This window comes from Panthera tigris, chromosome A2 (genome assembly GCF_018350195.1).
Source record: "Panthera tigris isolate Pti1 chromosome A2, P.tigris_Pti1_mat1.1, whole genome shotgun sequence".
Classification (NCBI taxonomy): Eukaryota; Metazoa; Chordata; class Mammalia; order Carnivora; family Felidae; genus Panthera; species Panthera tigris.
The window spans coordinates 110,315,099-110,338,082 of NC_056661.1; the positions used below are offsets into that span (position 1 = coordinate 110,315,099).

The following is a 22,984-nucleotide window of genomic DNA, read 5'->3' on the forward strand; positions in this document are numbered from 1 at the left end:
ATGAAACTCAACTGATTAGCATTTTCACATTGTTTTAGATGAAGGCAGGTTCTAAACGGTAAATGATTTTATTAGCAGCTCTTAGATATATAATATGCATAAAAATATTGTATGTTTTGCCCAACAGAAAATGCAATGCTTTTTCAAAAAATTTTTAAGTTTATTTATTTAATTTGAGAGAGAGAAAGAGAGAGAGCAAGCACAAGCAGGGTAGGGGCAAAGAGAGAGGGAGAGAGAGGATCACAAAAAGGCTGTGTGAGACACAGGGTTCAAACCCATGAACCGGAGATCATGACCTGAACCAAAAACAAGAGTCAGGTATTTAACCAACTGAGCCACCCAGCTGCCCCTCAAAATTGTAATTTTTAAAAATCAGAATCAATTACAGTCATCTCATCTTGGGAAGGCAGAATCCTGGGTAATTTGTAGGTAAAGGCATCCCCCAGTAACATGCCTAGTTCATATATGAAATAGATAGGGAATATCCATAAGATATCCAAAGATATTGTAGATTCCCACATATTTGTGATTTTGTGTAAATATGATTTCCCATAAATCTATCTGAGAGTATGTAAAAAAATGAGCATGTGTTTTGGAGACAGACTTGAATTAAAATTCTGACTCTGTTAATTACTGTGTCACCGTGAACAAAATCCTCTCATTTTCTGTGCTTCGATAGGGATAATGTGGAATAAAAAAGGCAGCAACTCAAAGGGCACATAGAAAGTCTCAGTGTTGGTTGCCTTCCCTTCTCCCCTTTTCCTCTTTCTCTTACTATTACTTCAACTACTGAAAGCAATTGAAACCTTCCTGAGAAGTTGCGCGTTAGACAATTTGGGAGCGAGGACGGAGATGTGATTCTCGGTTAGTCTGAATGTCGCTGGCCCAAGAAAAGGGACAGGCTGTTGGCACCAGCATCAGACCTATCTTTCCATGGTTCTTTGCTCCTCTCCAATTTTCCAGTGTCTACTTTTTCAGAGACCCTGCTAAATTTCAGTGCACACTGGTAGACTGGATTGCGCTGCCTGACCTTAGTGCCATTATTACTTCAGGGAAAAGGCAGTATGGGACCATAATGAGAACCTAAGACACAAAAGCCAAAACCTTAAGTGAGTTTACAGATATACTGGTGCTTGCAGCACCTCTGGGAAGTGGACAGGGTGGGCAGGATGAAAGTCGGTGACTGTCTGGGATGCCACCTGTAAGGGTTTACCAATTCTGTGACTTAAATTTGTGCTTTTGCTAAACATTGGATGGCTTAATTTGTCAGAGTCCAAATCAAAAACACTTCAGGACAACCATAATGCTACTCTGAGAGAACCCAGGGACACGCTAATTAGGAATAAAGAGGTGAGATGGAGAAGACGGTGTATCTGGGTAACTTCACAGGGTAAAATCCTTGCATGGGCCATGGCAGCTCGGAAATCTGCATAGTAACAGACTTGTCACAAATCAAGGACAACTCGACAGAACAATTAGAATTAACATTTCACTCTGACATTTATCAAAAATCTCTGTCCACATTTTGCCCTTTGCAACCAAAACTATGGTTTTGTCCTAACATTTAGTAAGCGATTGCCTAACTTTAAACATCCGTTTATAAGGTATGCACTTCCTGTTACGAGAGTAAAGAAAAGTTACATCTTTTGAAATCCTTACATCCTATATGAATCCCAAACTTATTCCATTTGAATGACAATTACATATTTTGAAATCCACACATACTATATGAATCCTACACTTATTCCATTTGAATGACAAATGCTTTAAGAATTCAAGAAAATATTAAATATTTTATGGTAGATAGCATCTGTTTCAGTGACCTCTTCTTCAAAACCTGTTTCATTTTATTCTTTCCAAAAACTCTCTAAATTGAATCAAAGAAAACCAGATATACCAGAGTATATCATATTTTTTCTATAACGAAAGGAACACAATTCTGATTTTCTAATTCATCCAATATAAAATAATACTTAAAATATTTTATTTCTGAACAGAAGCTCAGAGGAAACCAAAAACTTAAAGGTGTTATGGTATTTTGTAAGGTATAATGTGATTATGTCCCTGACTTCCTATTTCCATCATGCATATTCATGTATCAGGATGCACAGTTCTCCCAAAGAATTAATTTTTGAAATTAAATAAAATACATCAAAAGTCATGATAAGGGGAAAAGTCCATTTTCAGATGTCCAATTGTGCAAATTAATAACTGATCTTTAAGAAGACAAAGATATGTTAGAGCAAATCTATGTTGAATTTCTCTAGTTTTTCTCTGTCCTGAATATCTTGCCCACTTTTCTACATTGAGGCACAAACTAGTATGTTCCCAATTCCATCTTTTCAATGTTATTCAGTTTTTTAAGACATAGTGAGCAAACACATGAAATATAACATGTTTACAAAGGATTCCAAATTGGAAAAGCTGGGGAGAAAGCAACGCAATGAAATTAGCCGACAGGTCTGAAAAAAGGGGGGTGAAGAAAACCGTAATATCCACTCCCCCAACCCCTCCTCCCCTACCTGGGGAGTGTTATATTCCTATTTTTTCCTCCAGACAGGACAATACAAATATCATCTGGAGTTGTTCCTCCACTCTCTCCCCTTTCTCCACAACACTGGCACACATTCAGTCCATTACTAATTTTAGCCACTTCCTTTTGCATATTCCCACAACCAGATCTTAGGCCAAGCCCTGACCTTGTCCTGCCTTGACTAATGTGGCATCCCTGCCACTCCTGGGCTGGGGAAGAGGGTGGCTGAGAGAGAAACAATATCAAAAACAGCCCTTCCAAACTAGAAGCATTCCCTGCTACCATGCAAGTGTCATCCGTTAAATCCTCTTGAGCGCACAGAAGTGTCCTTGCTGGAATTAAGACCCAGTGACACCTGTGTGCTCTGCCTGGCCTGCCTGCAAGCACAGCCTTAGCAAGGTTTAACTGGCCACACACAGAAAAGGAGTCTTTGGTTCACAAAGTTGCAGCTCCTGTGCTGTTTTAACTTTTGTTCACATTTTTCTTCCTCCATACTTTTGATTTGGGAAGATTTTGGACTTCCCTTGGTTAGGAATACTAGAAGTATTGTGGACCCTTCCTTACCTTTTGTGACTTTAGGATTCAGCATTCTCCCAGCATTCTCCATACAATATAAAACTCTATTGCCATCCATTTTCCCTCCGATATTGTGATTCCAACTAGCTAACCGTATTTGAATGTATGTGAATGTATTTGAATGTATGTGAATGACACATTCTCATTGATACCCACAGCCACATCTGTGGGTGACAAATGGATATTCTCAAATGACTTTCTCATGTGCTTTGAACTTGATATTCTAGTCATTTTAGTTATTTCAAAAAGAGGGAAAAAGAGGATTTGGAGCAATGATAGAGTCAAGAATTTGCTCAAAGTCTAAACATGTTAGTGATTTCAATAGCTGCTGAAATGCTAAATCTGACTTTAAACATATGAACATCAGGAGAGCTATTCTCTTGCATATACACAGATTGGATAATAATTTTTCTAAAAGCCCATAGAGCTTACCTATGACCAACAACTAATTACTAATCTACATTACAATAAATTAAGATTGGGGAGGAAAGGAGTAAAATATCAATTAGCACTGGTTAACAAAGATTTTCAATATTTTACAGGAAGTGGAATACTTTTTTTTTATTGGTATGAGGAAATGGATAGATAAGTGTCATCCAGCAGAAATATAATGCAAGCCACATACATGATTTTATATTTTGTGGTAGTCACATTAAAAAAATAAAAAGAAATAGGTAAAATTAATTTTAATATATATTTTAATTTTAATCAATATGTTTCACCCAATATACCTAATATATAGTCAGGATTCATAGTAAAATAATCTAGTGAGATCTTGTTTTTAAAGGTATTAAATAAATAAATGAATAAATTTTAAATTTAAATCTATCATCTATCTATTATCTATCTATCTATCTATCTATCTATCTACCTATCTGCAGGAGTCTAGATCCTTTAATGTGTTAATTGGTGTTGTGGATCCATAAGAATGAAGATTTTCCAATCTCAGCACTACTGACATTCCAAAATGTCAGCCCAAGAATTCTTTGTTGTGTGGGGCTCTCCTGTGCATTTCAGTATTTTAGCAGCATCTCTCACCTCTACCTATTACATGCCAATGGCACACTTCCCTACCTCCTTACCAGTTGGGCGACCAAAAGTGTCTCAACAGTGTCAAACATCCTTTGAGGAGCAAAATTTGCTACCATTGAGAACAACTGGGAAAGCATGTTGCTACCATTGAGAACAACCATTTGCTCACATCTACTTATCTAAATAGGTCTGCGTCTTGTATTCCAATGGTTAACTGAACACATATATCCACGATTATATAAAAATTAAATTAATTGAAAACATTGTAGACAATATAACATATTTTACTGGAACAAAACATGAACCTATAGTCAGTAGCTAAATTAAACCTATCATTGAAAGAAATAATCTACTTTATGTGTGAGCAGACTTGTGTCCTTAACGACCTAGATTCTGACCCATCTGTTTGAAACCTGTCCCCAGTCTTTCCCATATGAGTGGCAAATGCCCCATCTCTCTTGCTTTTGTGCCAATCAGGTCTTTTGTTCACATGTGGTAAAAGGTCTGGCTCCTCTGAACATTTTCCTTTTTTGCTTTCTTGTCCCGGAGCAGTAACAAAATTTCCAAACTGCCACAACAAAACTGAACCATTTCGTTTGTATAATTAAGTTCCCATATGCATGCTGATTGCATGTCTGACTCACTTATTTCCTCCAAAATTGTAAGCTCCTTGAGTTTAAGGACTTTGTTGATTTTTAATACCTACCATGGGTCAAGGAAACTTGTTAGTAATATAATATTTGCTTGATGGTTGACAATAAAAATGGAATATTTTTGTAAAAACAACAACCTGTTCCTATTAATTTTTATTTTTCTTTGACATCATTTACGTGCTGGACACTGGAATGGACAAACGAATACACAGGTCCTACCCTCACAAAACTCCCAGGTTAGCACAGTGGTTTGCCACTTGGGGGATTTTGTATTTAGGGGAATTTGACAAAATCTTCAGAAACTTATGATGATAACATTTTTGGAGGATTGCTAATAACATCTTGTTGATAGAAATGAAAGATGTTAAACGCCCTGCCAACATAGGACAGAGCCCCACAGCAAAGAATTATTTGACACAAATGTCAATAGTACTGAGCTTTAGAGTCCCTGGAAAGAGAAGGGCAAGTCACCAACAGTTTAAAATAAAAGCAATGCATGCCATGATAGAGTTAGGTATAGGGTTCACAAGAGCTTAGAAAAGGAAAAAGAATTCAGAGAGCTTGACTAAGAGGTAGAAAAGCCTCCCCCCAGAGGAGATAAGCCAGGCTGGGCGCACAGGTTGGAAACCACCAGCATTTTGAATGAAGGATGAGTCACTGGTTACCCCCAGGAACAAAGTGTAGAAATAGAGTCCAGGGCTGTGGATGGAGCTCCAGTGAAGCCAATTTTCAAAGGCAAGACCAGGAAGAAGAACGTGCAAAGGGGATGATAGGGAACACCTAGAAAGATGGAAAGTAGGGATGTTGTTTCTTGGAAGCCGGAGCTGAAGATTATTTCAAGGAAATAATTGCTTACACTGTCAAGCACCTCAAAGAAGCTCAGTGAGATAAACCAGAAAAGTCTCTTCAACATTGGTAAAGAGTCACTGGTAACTTTAATGAGTGAAATCTCAACTGAAGGAGGTACAAGACAGATTGTCTTAGGCAGACTAATGAGTAGGAGGAGAAAAAGTATGGGTTTGTCTTCAGGAAGCATGTTTATGATTATTTATAGAAGGAAAAAATTGAACAGTCTAACAGTCTAATAAAGGAAGTATTTAAATTGTTACACTTATAATGCAATAATAAACAACCACTAACAGATTGTTTGTGAAGGGTATTTGAGACAGGAAACATGGTCACAGTAAATGAAAAAAAAAAAGATGCAAAACTTTATGCAGTATGATACCCATTTTTTTATAAGGAGTGAAAAACAAAACTACAAAAAACCCCAAAACCAAAATATTAGCAGTTGTCATCCTTGGGTGGTGTATATTATGGGCAATTATTATTTTCTTCTTTGAATATCTTTATTCTCCAAACATTCTAAAATGAGCATGTACTCCTTTTAAAATCAGAGGAGATTTTCTTTTTTAAGAAGCTTGGCTGAGAAAGAAAAGAGAAAGTTCTGGCAGTAAGCTGAAGAGGATGGGAGTGTAGAAAGGAGTGTGTGTGTGCGTGTGTGTGTGTTTGAGTTGGAAGCAAAGAGAGCATTTTGTATGTAGAAGGGAGAGAGCCAGTACACCAAGAGAGGCTGAAGATACAGGAGCATGGATGATTGATAGAGCATGTCCCTGAGGGAGCGGGAAGGGATGGAATCCAGATCACAGGTGGTGGGATTAGCCTTGGCTAAGAGGAGAGACATTGCTTCAACTGAAAAATGAGGAAAAGAGGTAAGGATGGATGTGGGTGCTGATAAGAATGTAGAGGAGGGGGCAGGAAGTGGAGGGAGTTGCTGTCTGTTGGCCTCTATTTCCTTTGTAAAGTAAAAGGTGAGGTCATTTGCTGAGTGGGGTCAAGGGTTTATAGAGAATGATGGGGATTTGGAAGGGCTGCTAAGGGGAAAGAGGGAGGAAGGGGACTTGGGACATATAGACAGATTGTCCGGCTGACTTGAGAGGCCAGCTGAGGCTTGAGACTGAATTTTTAATGAAGGGCACCCACTGCTGTTTCTCTATGGCTTTCTCTAGTAGTGGTCTGTAACATTAAAAATAAAACAAATAGTGAGATTGATGAGAAGGCTGCAAATCTGGGGAAAGACCCTGAAAAAACGGTATTTTGAGTCCTGGAACTGATCATGGAGTTTATGCTAGAAACGGACAGAAATAAAGCCAGAAGAGGGATGAAGGGAAGAGAAGTCACAATGAGGTCCTCAAGCTGCAGTAATGGGAGACAGGGAGTGACAAAACTAGAATAAGGAGAGCTTTCAGCTAAGAGTGGGGTACTGGGAGGTAAGATTCTAGGCATGAGAGTGCAGATGGAGGTCAGAGGTGTAGGTCAGCTGCTGTCTCCATGGACAATCCCAGCTAGTATGGTCGGTCACTGCACAATGAAAACTCCCAGAACACAGAAACTCCCATAAAATCAATAAAAAAATCAATGTAGATTAAAGTACTCTGTCTCCTCTCTCTTCCCCTGGCTCTGTCTCTACACACATGTGTACACGCACACACATACACACACACACACACACACAGGTACATGTGTATAATTTGAAATATAATTAAGAAAATAATGTAGTTGTTAAAAACAGACTCCCAACAAAGAATGGTGGACCTTTTTTTTCAATTCCAGATATTTAATTGCTATATATCATGATCTAGTCACTTTCATATTACAGAACAATTTTTTCATTGGTAAAACAAATGGGTTAAGTTACATCTGTTTTTTTAATTTTTTTTAATGTTTATTTATTTTTGACAGAGAGAGAGACAGAGCACGAGCGGGGGAGGGGCAGAGAGAGAGGGGGAGACACAGAATCTGAAGCCGGCTTCAGTCTCTGAGCTGTCAGCACAGAGCCCAACGTGGGGCTCGAACCCACGAACTGCGAGATCATGACCTAGCTGAAGTCAGACACTCAACCGACTGAGCCACCCAGGCGCCCCAAATTACATGTTTTTTAAGAGCTAGATTACAATTTTAAAATATAGTCAGAATTTTGGGAACCCCAAATACTATAGTTTAATTTAACAAATATTTATTGTTCCCTGTGACTGGGGCATCTAATGGTGAACAAAAGAGACTCATTCTTGTCTCTCACAGATTTAGAAGCAAATAGGGGAATTTCAGGGATCATAATGCAAGTAATAGGGCACCTTCCTTGCTCTGTGATTCTATTCCTTACTCTATCCCAAGACTTAACTCATGGTTCTGCCAGAACCCTGCTGGATACAGAGCTGTCTCCTGAGAAATATCAGGGAAGAAGGATTTTTATTATTTGTGATCACAATTTGTCAATTTTTCATCTCATGTTACTTTTGTATCTATTTAATTATTTGAATGCAATTTTATGATCTTGCAAGGTATTATTTTCATATACTTATGTATACACACACACACAGATGTAATAAATACACACACACATACATACAGGTATATGCATACACACATGTAGATACACACATATAAACATATTCTGGTAGGAAAAATTCATGCATAAGCAAAGCCTAAAGGTGACTAAATATTCAGAATATTAACCCATTAACAATCAGCGTATTGGTGACAGTGTCGATGATAAATCTGTTCATCTAACAGAATGTTTTATTTGCATATAAATAGGACTTCCTAAAATGGACAATTTGATTTCTTCATAATTTGAATACTTTCTGCAGGTTTGCTAATGATTTTTCATATGTTCTAAATGCCTAGAATGTGCCTAGCATTGTGCTAGGTAATTTAAGTGAGTCGTCTCATTTAACTTTGAGAGGCATCTCTATTAGATACTAGCAGTAGATACTACTGTTATTCAAAACTTACAAATTCAAAATATGGGACAACTGAGATTTTAAGAAGTTAAGTAATTTGCCTATCGTGCAGCTGTTAAGTGATAAATACAAAACAGTCTGATTTCAGAGGCCATGCTTTTTCATCATTGCTCCCCAATTCCCTCAAGTAGAGATTCCCAATTCATCACATTATGTTGTTTCTGTCTTCTAAATATCTCATAGGTCCTTCTTCTGTTTAACCCGTAACTGCAGTTCTGAGTCTGACCACCCAGCTGTGTCAACCGGATTACTATAGAGTCTCCTGCTTGTCTCTAATTGTCTGATTCATTGGATTCATTTGTAATACATGTATCTGGCCAGTGATTAAAAATAGATCACATTTACATCAATTACCCACCTTCTGCTGCCGTGGTAATCCTTAACTCCGTAACTCTGGACCAAGAGCCTGATTCCATGCCCCTGCAGTACTAATATGTTCAGGAATGAATCCATGTTTACTTGAGAACCACCAGCTCCTGCCATGATCTGTGATGCCCACCACCACTGCCCACGTTTTGGTTGCTGCCTCCAAAGTTTTCAAAGCTTTACAATAATCAGAGTGCTAAGTGGCCCTCCATTCCCTTTAGTCTTCAATAATTTCAATCATTTCGTCAATGATTTCTTCTGCCAGAAATAAGAAAATGCCCTCTTTCACACTTTATGACCCATTTACCACAGGAGGCCCAGAAGAACAGTGCTTGGGCTTTAAATCTCATACAAAAACAGGTCTTTCACCTTTTACTGGAAGGCTTGACCTCCTAAAGCTTAAATAACCATTCAGTGGGGCCAGAGGGCAGACTTGTTCTCTCCTCTGCATTCCTCATCTTGTCCCATATTTTCTTTCATATCCCCCCAGAATTCCTTTTATCTTCACCAAACACAAAGCAAACTCATACCAACCCAAGCAAATGTTCAACAGATTCAGGGACAATTGAGCAGGCAGAAGGACAGATTGGTAGCTCAGCCAGAGGCCCACTGGTCATGACTCATCAGCTCTGCCAACAACCAGTCTTTCAATTCCCACTCAACTAAAATGAAATGTTAAGCTATCCATAAATGCAAATATAATCATTTTCTTTCACCTTCTATAACATGTCAATGAGTACTTGCTGCGTTCAAAATGAAGTTCAAACTCCTAAAGATGGTTAACAACAGACTTTCAGTTTTCTTCTTCTCCCTCATGTATTGTGACCTCCTCCACTGACCTTGTTTCAAACCCCATATTTAAGAAGCATGGTGTAAAATCTCCAGGTATAATTAATAATAGACTCACCATCTAATAATGAGAACTATTTTAGCTTTTACTAAGTTGTGAACAAATTATGAGCAAGTTGTGAAAAGATAATTATTATTTATTTTTTTGCTAAAGAACTAAGCAGATGAAAAATCACACCATTAACACTAGATATTGTGTTTATTGACATGTAGTAAATCAAATATAATAAGTTCGGCAGCAATTGAATATAACCACTTTAAATATCTTCTTTATATTTATTGTACATTTTCAGATTTACTTTATCAATATCATTCTTAATAGGAATTTTGGTATATTATTAATAAATAATATGTGCATAAATATGCATGATAATATTTTAAATATTTCTCAGAAAGATAAAACAACTTTAAAATTTTTAATGTTTATTTATTTTTGAGAGAGACAGAAAGAGCATGAGCAGGGGAGGGGCAGAGAGAGAAGGAGACACAGAATCCGAAACAGGCTCCAGGCTCTGAGCGGTCAGCACAGATCCCAACGTGGGACTCGAACTCATCAACTGTGAGATCATGTCCTGAGCCAAAGTCGGATACTTAACGGACTGAGACACCCAGGTGCCACTAAAATAACTTTTAAACTGATGTTCATTCATGTAAGCCAGGAATTTATTTTAGTGAAATTTACATTGTCTGTGTCATTCTATTCAGAATTAAATCTGTTATACTGAAACCAAATAATACCAGATAGGATCCTAAACTAAAATGCTTATAACTAAGCATTATATATTAGTATTATATTATGTGTTTGTTCTTTTTAGATATTACAAGTTTCTTTTGCTAATACTAGGTTATAGTTATATCCCCTTTTGGATTCTTTTTAAACCTTATTTATTTATTTTTTGAGAGAGAGACAGAAAGGCAGAGTCTGTGAGCGGGAGCAGAGAGAGAATCCCAAGCAGGCTCTGCACTGCCAGCACAAAGCCCGCCATGGGGCTCAAATTCACAAACTGATTTCATGAGCCAAAATCAAGAGTTGGACACTTAACCAACTGAGCCACCCAGGCATCTCCCCTTTTGGATTTTAAAAATAAATCTATTGGTCTATGCTCATGGACGTAGGAATGGATCAATGCAGATCAATAAACATTTAAAATGCAGTTCAGTGTAACAAATAGGACAATCTCAGGGAAGATAGAATTATTGAAGATCGGTTGTAAGAAGAAACTGAGAAAACTTTTTGAAATTGAGAATCATTAGCTTTTAAAATTTATGAAAATAGTCATTTCTGATGCAAACACTGAAAAAATTCTTACCACAGGCAATATGATCATTGTACCAATTTAAGTACTAACTAGTTTAAGTTTGTTATTTCAAGCTAAAAATAGAAAGGCCTTCTTATATCCCATCAGAATATTAACAAATGCGGGTGCCTGGTGCCTCAGTCAGTTAAGTGCTGGACTTCGGCTCAGGTCATGATCTCACAGTTCATGAGTTCGAGCCCCATGTCGGGCTCTGTGCTGAGAGCTCAGAGCCTGGAACCTGCTTTGGATTCTGTGTCTCCCTCTTTCTCTACCCCTCCCCAACTTGTGCTGTATCTCCATCTCTCAAAAATAAATAAAAATTAAAAAAAAAAAAAAAACGAATGCTGTAACTGATTAAATGTTTTTAAGAATTTCAATGAAAGTGCAATTAACATCACCCTATTATTAATTTCACATTATAACTTTAAAGAATTAATTCCAAACAATGTCTATTATTACTGACAAGCTCTGGTGTAATTTATGACAACCATTATAACTACAACTAACATTACGTAATGCTCGATATTTGGCAGGCACTGTTATAAAATTTGTACATTTATAAACTAATTCAATGCTTATGAACATTTTAAAACATAGGTGATACTATTATCTTCATTTTAGAGAATTTAATTAATTTCTCCAAAATCACAAAGCTAACAGGTGACAGAGGTAGAATTCAAATCCAAGCAATCTGGTTTGAGATTCCATACTCCTTAACCACTATGCTCTTTCAGAAACTATAAAATATTTTGGTGAAAAAAATCAAAGACCTAAAAGGATAATAATAATAGGATATCCCATTATACTTAGTTAAAGTTAGTAAGTTAAAGTGTAATAAGCTGAAGTTAATCTATGCTGAGGCTAAAACAATAAAAGTTGTAGAGCAGGACTGAAGAGTTTTATATGCCTATTCAGTGGGCAATGGCTTTTAGAAATAATTGTGTGAAGTGAGTGTAATAAAGGCAAATTTGGCTATTGGTAGATGTCAACAATTTGTGGCAACTAGTGAGATCACTCAGCAGAATCTGTACCCCTTTGGTTACTGTGGGCCAAGTTACTAATTAAAACAGTGCTGTAAGGTTAATAGTTTTCTGATTAGTATTATATGTGAGCTGATAACAGGTACTGAGCCATAATGGTAAAGACCAGGAATATTTTAGGAACCAGTTGTTAAAAGATATAAGAGACATGACAATAGACTTAGAAAGCTTTGTCTTGTTATCCTGATAACTATGCAGGGCTTTAACACAAGAAGCATTATCAATATAAAATCTCAGTAAAACAGAATAAAAATTATGTAAGAAAAATAAACGTGTATAATTCTGGCAAAGGAGTTAAACAAGCATGGAGTCTGAAAAGCACCATATTTGGTGGTTGCAGAATGGTGAAACACTGTTGAACAATCTTTAGACCATGACATCAATCATGAGACCAGTGATAAGGTAGAAAATTGACCCAACAATACTCTGTTGCTAACAGAGACTCAATTTTAGTTTTACAACAAATCACTGGTGGGGTGCCAGGGTGGCTCAGTTGGTTAAGCATCCAACTTTGGCTGGGCAGTCTGTTAGTCCAAGCCCCGCGTCAGGCTCTGTGCTGACAGCTCAGAGCTGGAGCCTGCTTCAGATTCTGTGTCTCCCTCTCTCTCTGCCCCTCCCCTGCTCATGCCTCTGTCTCTCTTTCTCTCTCAAAAGTAAATAAACATTAAAAATTTTTTTAATAAAAAATAAATCACTGGCAATAATGACATCTTATTAATGATTAATTGCCTTATCCTATACAGAAAAATATATAACATTTAGGTTTAAAATAGCAATCCTAATTAGTCATTTTGCAGATATACCATTTACTCTTAATGAAAAAAATACCCATCAGATACACATTATTTCATTTTATAAAAATGCTCTGAGAGGTTAAGTAAATTTCCCCTAAACTTTCACATGATAAAATGATAGGGTTAGAGTACAAACCTAGATGTTTTTACTCTGAGTCCAATATTCTTTTTAATAACTTTATTTAGTTTGTTTAGGAAGGTGCATCAATATTAAGTTATCCACCTTACATAAAATATGAGTTACTCTGCTGGAACGATCATTTCCAAATATGAATTTGTTTTTATCAACCCCACTAAATGTCCAATCCCAGGCCAAACTCTTGGGAAGTTAAAACTACTCACTCATTTGCCATTGCTTTTAGGATTAAGATTCAGCCTCTTTAGACAGGATGTCAATTCTGTACAATCTCACTCTATATGCTCCTGCAGCCTCCTCTCATTATAAATATCCATGCTGACCTGCACCTGTTTCAGGGTAACTACCAGATGCCCTACCACCAGACCCACTCTCAACATGCTGTTCCCTCCACATGGAACATTCTTCTTCCTTTATGTCAACTTAAATACTTCTTATTCTTCATGTTTTGGCCCAAATATCCCTTCCTTGGAGAAGCTTATCTTGACTGTCTTATAGCCCTTACCTCAGTTGCTTCTTTATATTTTTTTGTGTATACCTGATGAATATTTGTCCCCCTCACTAGACTATAAACTCCACAGGGCAGTGACTATATCTGTTTTATTCATCATTGTATCTTCTGGTTGCTACTATGATGCCTAACATTTAATAGACTCTTAATATAGTGAATGAGTGTATAGATTAATCAATTCATTAAATTCCACCAAAGTCAAGAAATCATCACAGAATTGTTTAAATTGCAATGCCTGTTTTGTGATATTTATTTTTAGGTTTGAGGAAATACTTACAAAGTCATTCCTTTCAAAAATTAAAGTATTTTGAGGTGTATTTTATTTGTCTTAGTAAATGTGTCCTATGATTATTAGTAAATATAATGTAAGTAGTAAATATAAGTAGTAAATATAATATAAATTATATTATATTTGTCTTAGTAAATGTGTCCTATGATTATAAAGGTCTTGTGGATTAAACAGCAATATTTCATTCCAACTTATAGAGACAGGTGTTTATTTAAGGTGTTTTCTTACAGGCTACAGGTTGAGCCGTGTGTTTCCTCAAACACTTTTCTATTTTTAGAGGAAAGTTTTCTGTTTTAAGAGGATGCTTGTGGTTAAATGCCAGAAGGAATACAGGTGAAACAATATTCTTTCTCTTTCTTTTTTTGTTAGCACAACATTTTAGCAGGGAGCTACCAGTAATTGACTTCTAGTTCAGTGACAAAATTGGAATATCTTGCCTTTGACGCGTGTATGTTTTGGGAGATGGTGAAATCGACATAAAATCACACATTTTCTAGAACTTGACATGTTTGGTAATTTGCACACAAGCAATTGGATCTGGAGACTAGTAGTGAAATATGGGCATTCTCCTAATGTTGAGTTTAGTAAGATGTTTTCTTGGGAGGAAAGGTGAAGGTAAAAAACTTAAATGCCTGATTCTGCAAGATTTCTCAACCTACGTACTTGACCACCTTGCTATATGTTTAAATCCATGGTTTTTAAAATAAAAATCCACTCAGGACATACTGTCATCAAAACTGGTTTATTGGGTGCCTGGGTGGCTCAATTGGTTAAGCACCCAACTCTTGATTTTGGCTCAGGTCATCATCTCACAATCCGTGGGTTTGAGCCCCGTGTTGGGCTACACACTGACAGTGCAGAGTCTGCTTGGCATTCTCTCTCTCCCTCTCTCTTTATGCTCTCTTCCCCCAAATAAATAAATAAAATTTATAAAGAAAACCTGGTTTATCAATAGAGAAACCTAAAAGTTGTAATTATTGGGATATTATTAAAGCCACTACTGCATTTTTTTCTTGCAGCCGTGACTTGTAACATTTTTTTAAGGACCTCCGATGAAAGCTACAGATTACAGGTCCAGAAAATTCACAGATGCACATACTCAAGCAACTTTGGACACAATTTCAGGGATTTTGTACCCACTAGAATTCTTCAGAGAACCTAGGCTAAGAACACTTATTCAGGATAAATCCATCTAATTCTTGTGTCTTAAATAGCAATGATTTATATTGCTTGTCATTCCTCTCATTATGATTTGTTTTATATCTGGACTCTAATTATCAAAGGGGAGGAATAAAGGAAATGCTCAAGAGATTCATCATAGTCAAACGAAACCTCTATTTTTCTCCCTTTATCTTCAGGCTATTATTTCTAGACCAGCGCTCCATTGTTCATGCTGCACTGTGCACTGGCTGTCAACCAAACAGAGGGTGCTAGTGAAGACTATTGCACAATTCTATCTTCCTCTGGGCTGTTATGCAATTAAAATGATTTCAATCTATTCTCTTGAAATTTTTTCCACAGGCAATTGTAAAATTTAGAAGCTAAAAAGCAAATAAAGGAACAAAAATATAACTTGTTTTCTTTACTTTTTTATTGTGAAAGAAATTACTCATTATGGACTAGCCACTTACTTAATTTCAAAATTCAAATGTGGTTTCTTTTGTATTCTGTAGTCAGTAAAATCCCAAGTGATTTAAAATGGTCATTTTCCAAGAGTACTCCAAAGTGGCTGGATCTTAAACATTTCCAAAACAACCACAGATGTAAAGGCATAGTGTAACCACATTAGTAATTATTTTCCCCTTACAACTCTTATATCTGAGGGTATCTATGAATGCATTGGAAACAATTTACATAATCTTCACATACATAGTAACTTTTACCAATATTCTACTTAGTTGAGGAACAATGTTGTTAAATAGGTTCAGTTTTAGAGTTTAAAATAAACCTTTAAGCCTCAATCCAGAATTATGGTATAACCACATACCATATACACTCACCCTGCACACACATATAAATGCTGGTACATTTGAAAACAATTCCCTCTGATTCTGCTAGTGATGCTTTACCTGAAAGCTGTGTAGTGTTCATCTACCCACAGCTCTGCCTCATGAGTCACATTGTTTATAGATTCCTCACGATTTGAAAATGAGGATAATATTTGACATATAAATTTTTACCTTTCCTTTGTGCCTTTTTGAATATTGTCTGATGGTATGAATAATATGCTAAGCAAAGACTCTTGTTTGGAATGAGAAGATTCTGAGAAGAAGGGAGTGAGACTGACCTGCCCTCACTGGAAGAAACCAGTGAGTACATGAGAGCAGTAATTTATCTACCTGGATCCTGACCTCTGCTACAAGGGGCCACCACTAGGAACTGGAAGGTTAGTATAGAAATAGTGAGTGTTTTCTGTTGCTGCTGAGAACAAATTTGTTATTCCAGCTTCTCCGGGACTTAGTTGCCACTCTCGCACACTAGAATTCAGAAATACTGCCCATTGCTATGGGAAATGGGGAATGATAAACAGCCTTACATATTTGTTAAAGGTACCCTGTCTTTTTGTTGTTGTTGTTGTTAAGTTTATGTATTTATTTTGAGAGGGGGGGTAGGGGCAGAGAGAGAGGGAGAGAGAGAATCCCAAGTAGATACCACAATGTCAGAATGGAGCCCGATGTGGAAAGGTACCCTCTACCTTATCAAAATTTACTTTAAAAAGGAACACTTTATTGAGCATTTTTACTGAGCTGGGCAGCTCAGCAGGTTAAGCTACCAACTCTTCTTTTTGGCTCAGGCCATGATCTCATGGTTCCTGAATTTGATGCCCCACCCCACCGTGGGCTCTGTGCTCCCTGTGGGAGCCTTCAAATCTGATCCTCTGTCTCCCTCTTTCTGGTCCCTCTCCCCCTTGTGCACTCTTTCAAAAATAAATAAAAGTTAAAAAATTTAAAACAAATAAAAATAAGAAGGAACACTTTACTCTTCAACTCTTATGGTGTACAATTTTTTTTTATCACAGGTAATACACATATTTTACCAGATACTTATGTATATAATCATTATATAGATACATAAAAAGACGTAGAAGTATATCTTTCCAAATTACATAAATGTACCATTACATCAGTGTATTCTATATGATAACAGAATATGCACAAAAGGATAAACTAAGAAAGGTGAGATAAAAATGAAATAAAAATCATTTGTAAATAAATTTTGCCTTGAGAGTTAATGGGCTTTTGGCACTATGATGAAAAAAGTGTTATTTTTAACAACTTTATTGAGATACAATTCACATATCATATGGTTGAGTCCCTTCAGTGTACAATTCGTTTTTAATATATTCACACAGTTGTACCACCATTAACACAATTTTAGAACATTTTAATCACCCTCAAAAGAAACTGTGTGCCCATCAACAGTAATTCCCCACTACCCCACCTCTACTCTCAGGTAACTATGAATCTACTGTCTCCATAAAAGAAAATGTGTCTATTAGGACATTTTATGTAAACGAAATTGTACAATACATGGTCTTGTGTGGCTGTCCTCTTTCACTTAGTATGTTTTCAAGGGTTCATCCATGCTGTAGCATGCATCAGAGTTTCATTACATTTTTTTGAATACATAATACAGTATTATTAAACCATATTCACCATGCTGTACATTACATAACTGGAAGTTTGTACCTTCTGACCACCTGGAGGCATTTTACCCCATCAACCGGAAAGTGTTCTCTGTGGCGCTGTGACGGGGCTTTCTGAGGTCTTGGTGGAGAAGGACTGCGAGCTGGTACCGCAGGCACAGCTAGAGGGCACCTTGGAACCACATTCGGGGCGGCAGGGGGCGGCTGCCTGAGCTGTTGCTGCACAGCGGCACTCCGGGTCTGGCCGCAGGTGCTAGTGGATCCTGCACGATGAAGGCGGAACCTACTTCCTCACCACCCGGCAGACGCTGTGCGGACCGGAAATCTTTCGTGTACCGTTTAGGCCACAGGAGCACGTGGCCAGGACTTGGACAAGGATGGGACAGAGATTCTACCTATTTGGTTCCTGTGCTGAACTGGATAGAGTAAGGGGTGTTGGAGGAAGCAGAATTTTATAACATTTCCTCGGTAAGGAAACTTGTGAAGGATAAAATTTGAGAACGAGGCCGCAAAACGTCACAGGTGCCGCATAGCGTGAGCTTCAGCGTGAGGAAGAGGAGCTTGCGCAGTTGTAGCCACGTGATTGAGGGCTGGAAATTTGAGCTGCTGGTCAGCGGCGGCCCTTCCTGCAGTTCCGGGAGTGAAGACCGAGTCGAATTCCTCACTGTGGATTCCAGGGAGCTGTGTAACTCCGCATACGGCGTGACCCGTGAGCCCAGCGAGAAAGCCAGGATTTTACAAGAACCAGGTTCGAGGATGTGAGGAACACAGTGTTGACGGCCAAAGGAGCATTTTACCTTTTCCCAAGATGCAACTGTCAGGTGGAAGAAGGCTGGCTGTGTAAAGAAGCCTGTTCTTGACACTCTTTCTAGAAATCTGGTTGTGAAGTGTTTTTGCATCTGAGGTGGGTGGTGAGAGACGCGACCAGCTGAGTGAGGCCGGGTGTCCCCACGCGGACGCGGCCTGCAGGCTTAGTGGGCAGCCGCGTGGGGGCCTCTGCTCCAGGTTCCCAGGTGCCACCGTGGCCCGAGGCGGGACGCTCGGGACCCACCTGGAAGATATTAAAGGGCAGCGCTTTGGGTGCTGCATAAACAGTGTGTGACGAAGCCTGGGCCTCACCTCTAGGAAGTGGCCGCAGCACCGTGGCCCCGGGGTCTAGGTGTCTGCTGGTCACCTGCTCTCGCGCGGGGAGCAGTCCGCCTCCTGCCAGGTGTAACGGGTTGGCCATTACTCAGCCTCTGTGGGCGGTTGAAGACAGGAGTGGCTCACGCCTTTTCGGTACCTCCCGGGCCTCCGCCCTCTGAACCAGGATTCTCCTGCCTGACTTCGGCCTGGAACGCTAGTCAGGCTTCTGATTTGTATTTCCCAGGACAGAGATCTTCGTATCTGTACTTTCCTAGCGTGGATAACCTACTTAGTGTTTTCAATTTTTAGAAATGCCTAAAAGTGCTGCTACATCTGGCAGTGAGCTGTTAAATCATTTAAAGGGAAGTGGAAGTTGTGCCTTGTCCATCCCCCAGCCTCGTGAAGGAACTGGTGCCTTTGTCTGGACTGGAGCTCGGGGCAGGAGGCGTGACCTCTTGGCTCCTGGAGCTGGAACGACAGGTCACAACGAAAGTGTATATTTACAGCACATCACAAATGTCTCTTTCTGGCTCTTTACTGTTTTCGTTGTGTAACTGTGCACTTGTCCCTAATATTCCTGGGATGTTTGAGACTTCACACCCAACCTCCATGGGCTCTGCCCATCTGACATGGCTGTGGAGCTACTAGGATTCCTTTAGAAACTTTTGTGCACATGCTTTGAGAATGGATTTCTCAGCTGATGGTAAGGACTCTCAGTGTCAGGGGGACCTGGCTCAGCAGGAACCGCTCTTATTGACCTGCAGCTTCCCAGGGTAGTTGGGCACGTTTGACCAGGAGAGCTGCTAACAGGTAGGTCAGAGGCTGTGACACCTCTGGTTTCAAATGCTTCTGAGACTTCTGCCTGTGCTCTTTTCTTTTCCTTCTCCAATAATCTGATTAAGCTCTCCAGAACCTAGAATTTACCTCCTTTATTTTAGGTCTCATATATTGTTCAGTGTTTGACTTCAACAGTTTATCACAGCCTTCTTTAGCTACCAGATTACCCATCTCCCCAGCAGAGCTCCTGGAGGAGGGAGGCCTATTGGTGGCCTTCAAGTGTGCCCTATGTGGTGTTTCTGGTCACTTTGTGTCATTTGACTTATGACCTTGACTTAATAGGCTTGTGATTTTTAAATGTAAACATATTAAGACTTAATTCACTAAAATTTATTTTGAGTGGATATTTCTACATTTTTAGGTATTCATAGTTTTTCAACTTGCAGTTTAATGACTAAATGTCTCCTGAAAATAGCAAATGTTTGTGTATTATTTATGAATGAACAAAAAAATTACTTTTGTATGGCTAGATAATATTCCATTGCATAGATATGCCATAATTTATTCATCAGTTGATGGACATATAGGTTGTTTCTACTTTGGGTTATTATGAATAGTACTGTTGTGAACATTCGTGTTTAAATTTTTGTAAGGCCTATATTTTCATTTCTGTTAAGTATATACATATTATGGAAATTTCTAGGTCATGTGGTAGTTCTTTGTTTAACTTTTTAAGGAACTGCCAGACTGTTTTCCAAAGTGGCTCCATCATATTTCCTTTTTACTAAGTGTATGAAAGTTCCAATTTCTCCACATTCCCACCAACAGTTGCTATTATCTGTCTTTTTTATTATAAACCAATGTGGTTGGTGTGAAGTTATTTCTCATTGTTGTTTTGATTTACAAATCCCTTATAGCTTATGAGGTTGAGCTTCTTTTCATGTGCTTATTGGTCATTTATGTATCTGTTTTAGAGAAATGTGTATTCAGAAAATTGACTTAATTTTTGAATTGGGTTGGTTTTTTGTTATGGAGGCATAAGAATTCTTTATATAGTTTGGGTACAAATCTCTTATCAGATACATGTTTTGTGAATATTTTCTCTGATTCATGGATTATCTGTTTACTTGATGGTGTCCTTTTGAAACAAAGTTTTTAGCTCTGATTATATCTAATTTATGTATTTTCAGGATATTTTTTTCTTTTGGTCTTACATCTAAGATTTACTCTTATATTTCTTAAAAGAATTTTATAAATTTAGCTCTCATATTTAGTTCTGTGATCCACTTGGAGTTCATTTTTGTGTGGTGTGAGAAAAGGTCAGTTTCATTCTTCTGCATGTGGATATGCAGATGAATTAGCTCCATTTGTTGAAGGACTAATCTTTCTCCATTGAAAAATCTTAGTACTCTTGGTAAAAATCAATTGGTCATAAGTATAAGGGTTTATTTCTGGATCCTCAGTACAATTCCATTGATTTATATGTCTATCCTTATGCCAGAGCATACTGTTTTGATTATAGCTTTATATTGATTGTAGTTTTATATTAAGGTTTGAAATTAGACTCCCCTTCCTATGTTAGGATATCTTACAGAGAGTTTGTGCTGTGTAATCCTTGATGCAGGGACTGGGTGTAAATGCTAGTGTCTATTCATGTATCAAATATTAGTATAGTTTATTTGATTTTTGTATTTTTATTTAAAAACCAAATATCAGTAGAAGCTCTACTGTTTTCTTTTAAACCCCACCGTATTGGCTTGTATTCCTCGCTTTGGAGACCACTGCTCACAGGTACTATATTTGGGCTCTATTTCGCATTATACCAGCCTTTAGCCATATGTCATCAGCCAATGTCTCACCCTTAATTTAAGGCACTAAGGTAATAGTGAATTACTTCTATACACCCAGTAACATATCGAGAAGTGTAGACTTTCTCTGAAACTTCATTTCAATCACCTGTTGTAACTATGACTTTAATAGGATAAAGTAATTATTCCAATACACTGGTGAGTTAAAACAAAATAAGATATCTTAGTGACCTAGAGTTGTTGATTGCCACAAAACTCTTTGGTAAACCACACTGTGAAGAAGAAACACAAGAAATTTAAATGACATTTAAAAATTATGTAGATTTACCAGCTCAAATAGAGTCAGATTTTTCTCCCAAATCTGGAAGGAGTTATATATTTCTTTTGTTTCTTTTACTTTATCATTTTATTTATTTAGTTTTTTAAAAATGTTTTTAATTTTAATTCCAGTCTAATTAACATACAGTATTACATTAGTTTCAGGTGTACAATATAGTGATTCAACAATTTTATATATTGCTCAATGCTTGTCATAATTATATTTGTTAATCACCATCACCCATTTTACCCATCCCCCCCACCTACCTTCCATCTGGTAACCACCAGTTTGTTCTCTATAGTTAAGAGTCTTGTTTTTTGATTTGTCTCTCTCTTTTTAGAAGCAGTCATATTTTTAAGATATAATATATACATTCTTCAAACTCAGAATTTAGTGAGCTCCTGTTATGTTCCAAGTTCTAAATTTGGGACTGGGATTATAATAGTGCAATGGGAGTTTCTGTTCATACGTAGCTTGTATCTAATAGTCCTTCATTGTCCAAGTCTGTCTGAGTTAATAGCAATTCGTGTTTACTTTAAATACACACATGCACACCACCTTAGCATATCTAACCAATTAAAATACTGATATTACAATAAAGTAAAACATTTCAAAAGAACCTCTAAAATAAAAATATATGCTTATGGGGCACCTGGGTGGCTCAACTGGTTAAGTGTCCAACTCTTGATTTCAGCTCAGGTCATGACCTCCCGGTACTGTGAGTTCGAGCCCCACATCCACCTCCATACTAAGGGTGTGGATCCTGCTTAGGATTCTCTCTCTCTCTCCCTCTCTTTCTGTCCCTCCCGTATGTTCTTGTCCTCTCTCTCTCAAAAATAAAGACATTTTAAAAAATAAAGTAAAATAAAATAAGATAAAATAAAATAAATGCTTATTAGGCAATTTGGAAAGTACAGTCACAATAAGAATATAACAATCAGTGAAGCAATCAGAGTTTCAGTGTTTAGAAGTAATTACTTTTAATTGTTTTTGTCCTTTTAGATATTTTCCTAAGATTTGCACATTTAAATTTGTTTTCTATTCCAAATCCTCATTTTACATTTCTAATTTACATCCTTCTGCTCTCATTTCTCAGTCCCTTAAGGATCGTTTTCTCATTGAGATGAATTTAATAATATGTTGAAATTCTAAAAATGAAATATACTTAATTGTGCATGTTATTGTATTCATTTATCAGTGTAAGTTGGTACAAATTAATGAATATTTTATGACTATATGACCTCTAAATTAGCTTAAACTTAATAAAAATATTTTTTCATACTTATTTTTATTATTTTTTTCTTATCTACTTTAACTTTTTATTTCTGTTTTTTTCTTTCACTCATTCTATTTGTATTTTCCTTTTTTTTTTTGGTTATTTATTTTGGTGGGGGGAGGGGCAAAGAGAGAGGGAGAGAGAAAGAATCCC

The 22,984-nt window shown here is 37.4% G+C and overlaps 1 protein-coding gene and 1 pseudogene across 2 annotated transcripts in view; both read left to right on the forward strand.

Moving 5' to 3' along the window:
• The window catches only part of HDAC9 (histone deacetylase 9), a 955,850-nt gene that overhangs the window by 632,218 nt on the left and 300,648 nt on the right, over window positions 1-22,984 (forward strand). The gene's annotated exons all lie outside the window — the stretch shown is intronic.
• LOC122236481 lies at window positions 875-18,440 on the forward strand (annotated as a pseudogene).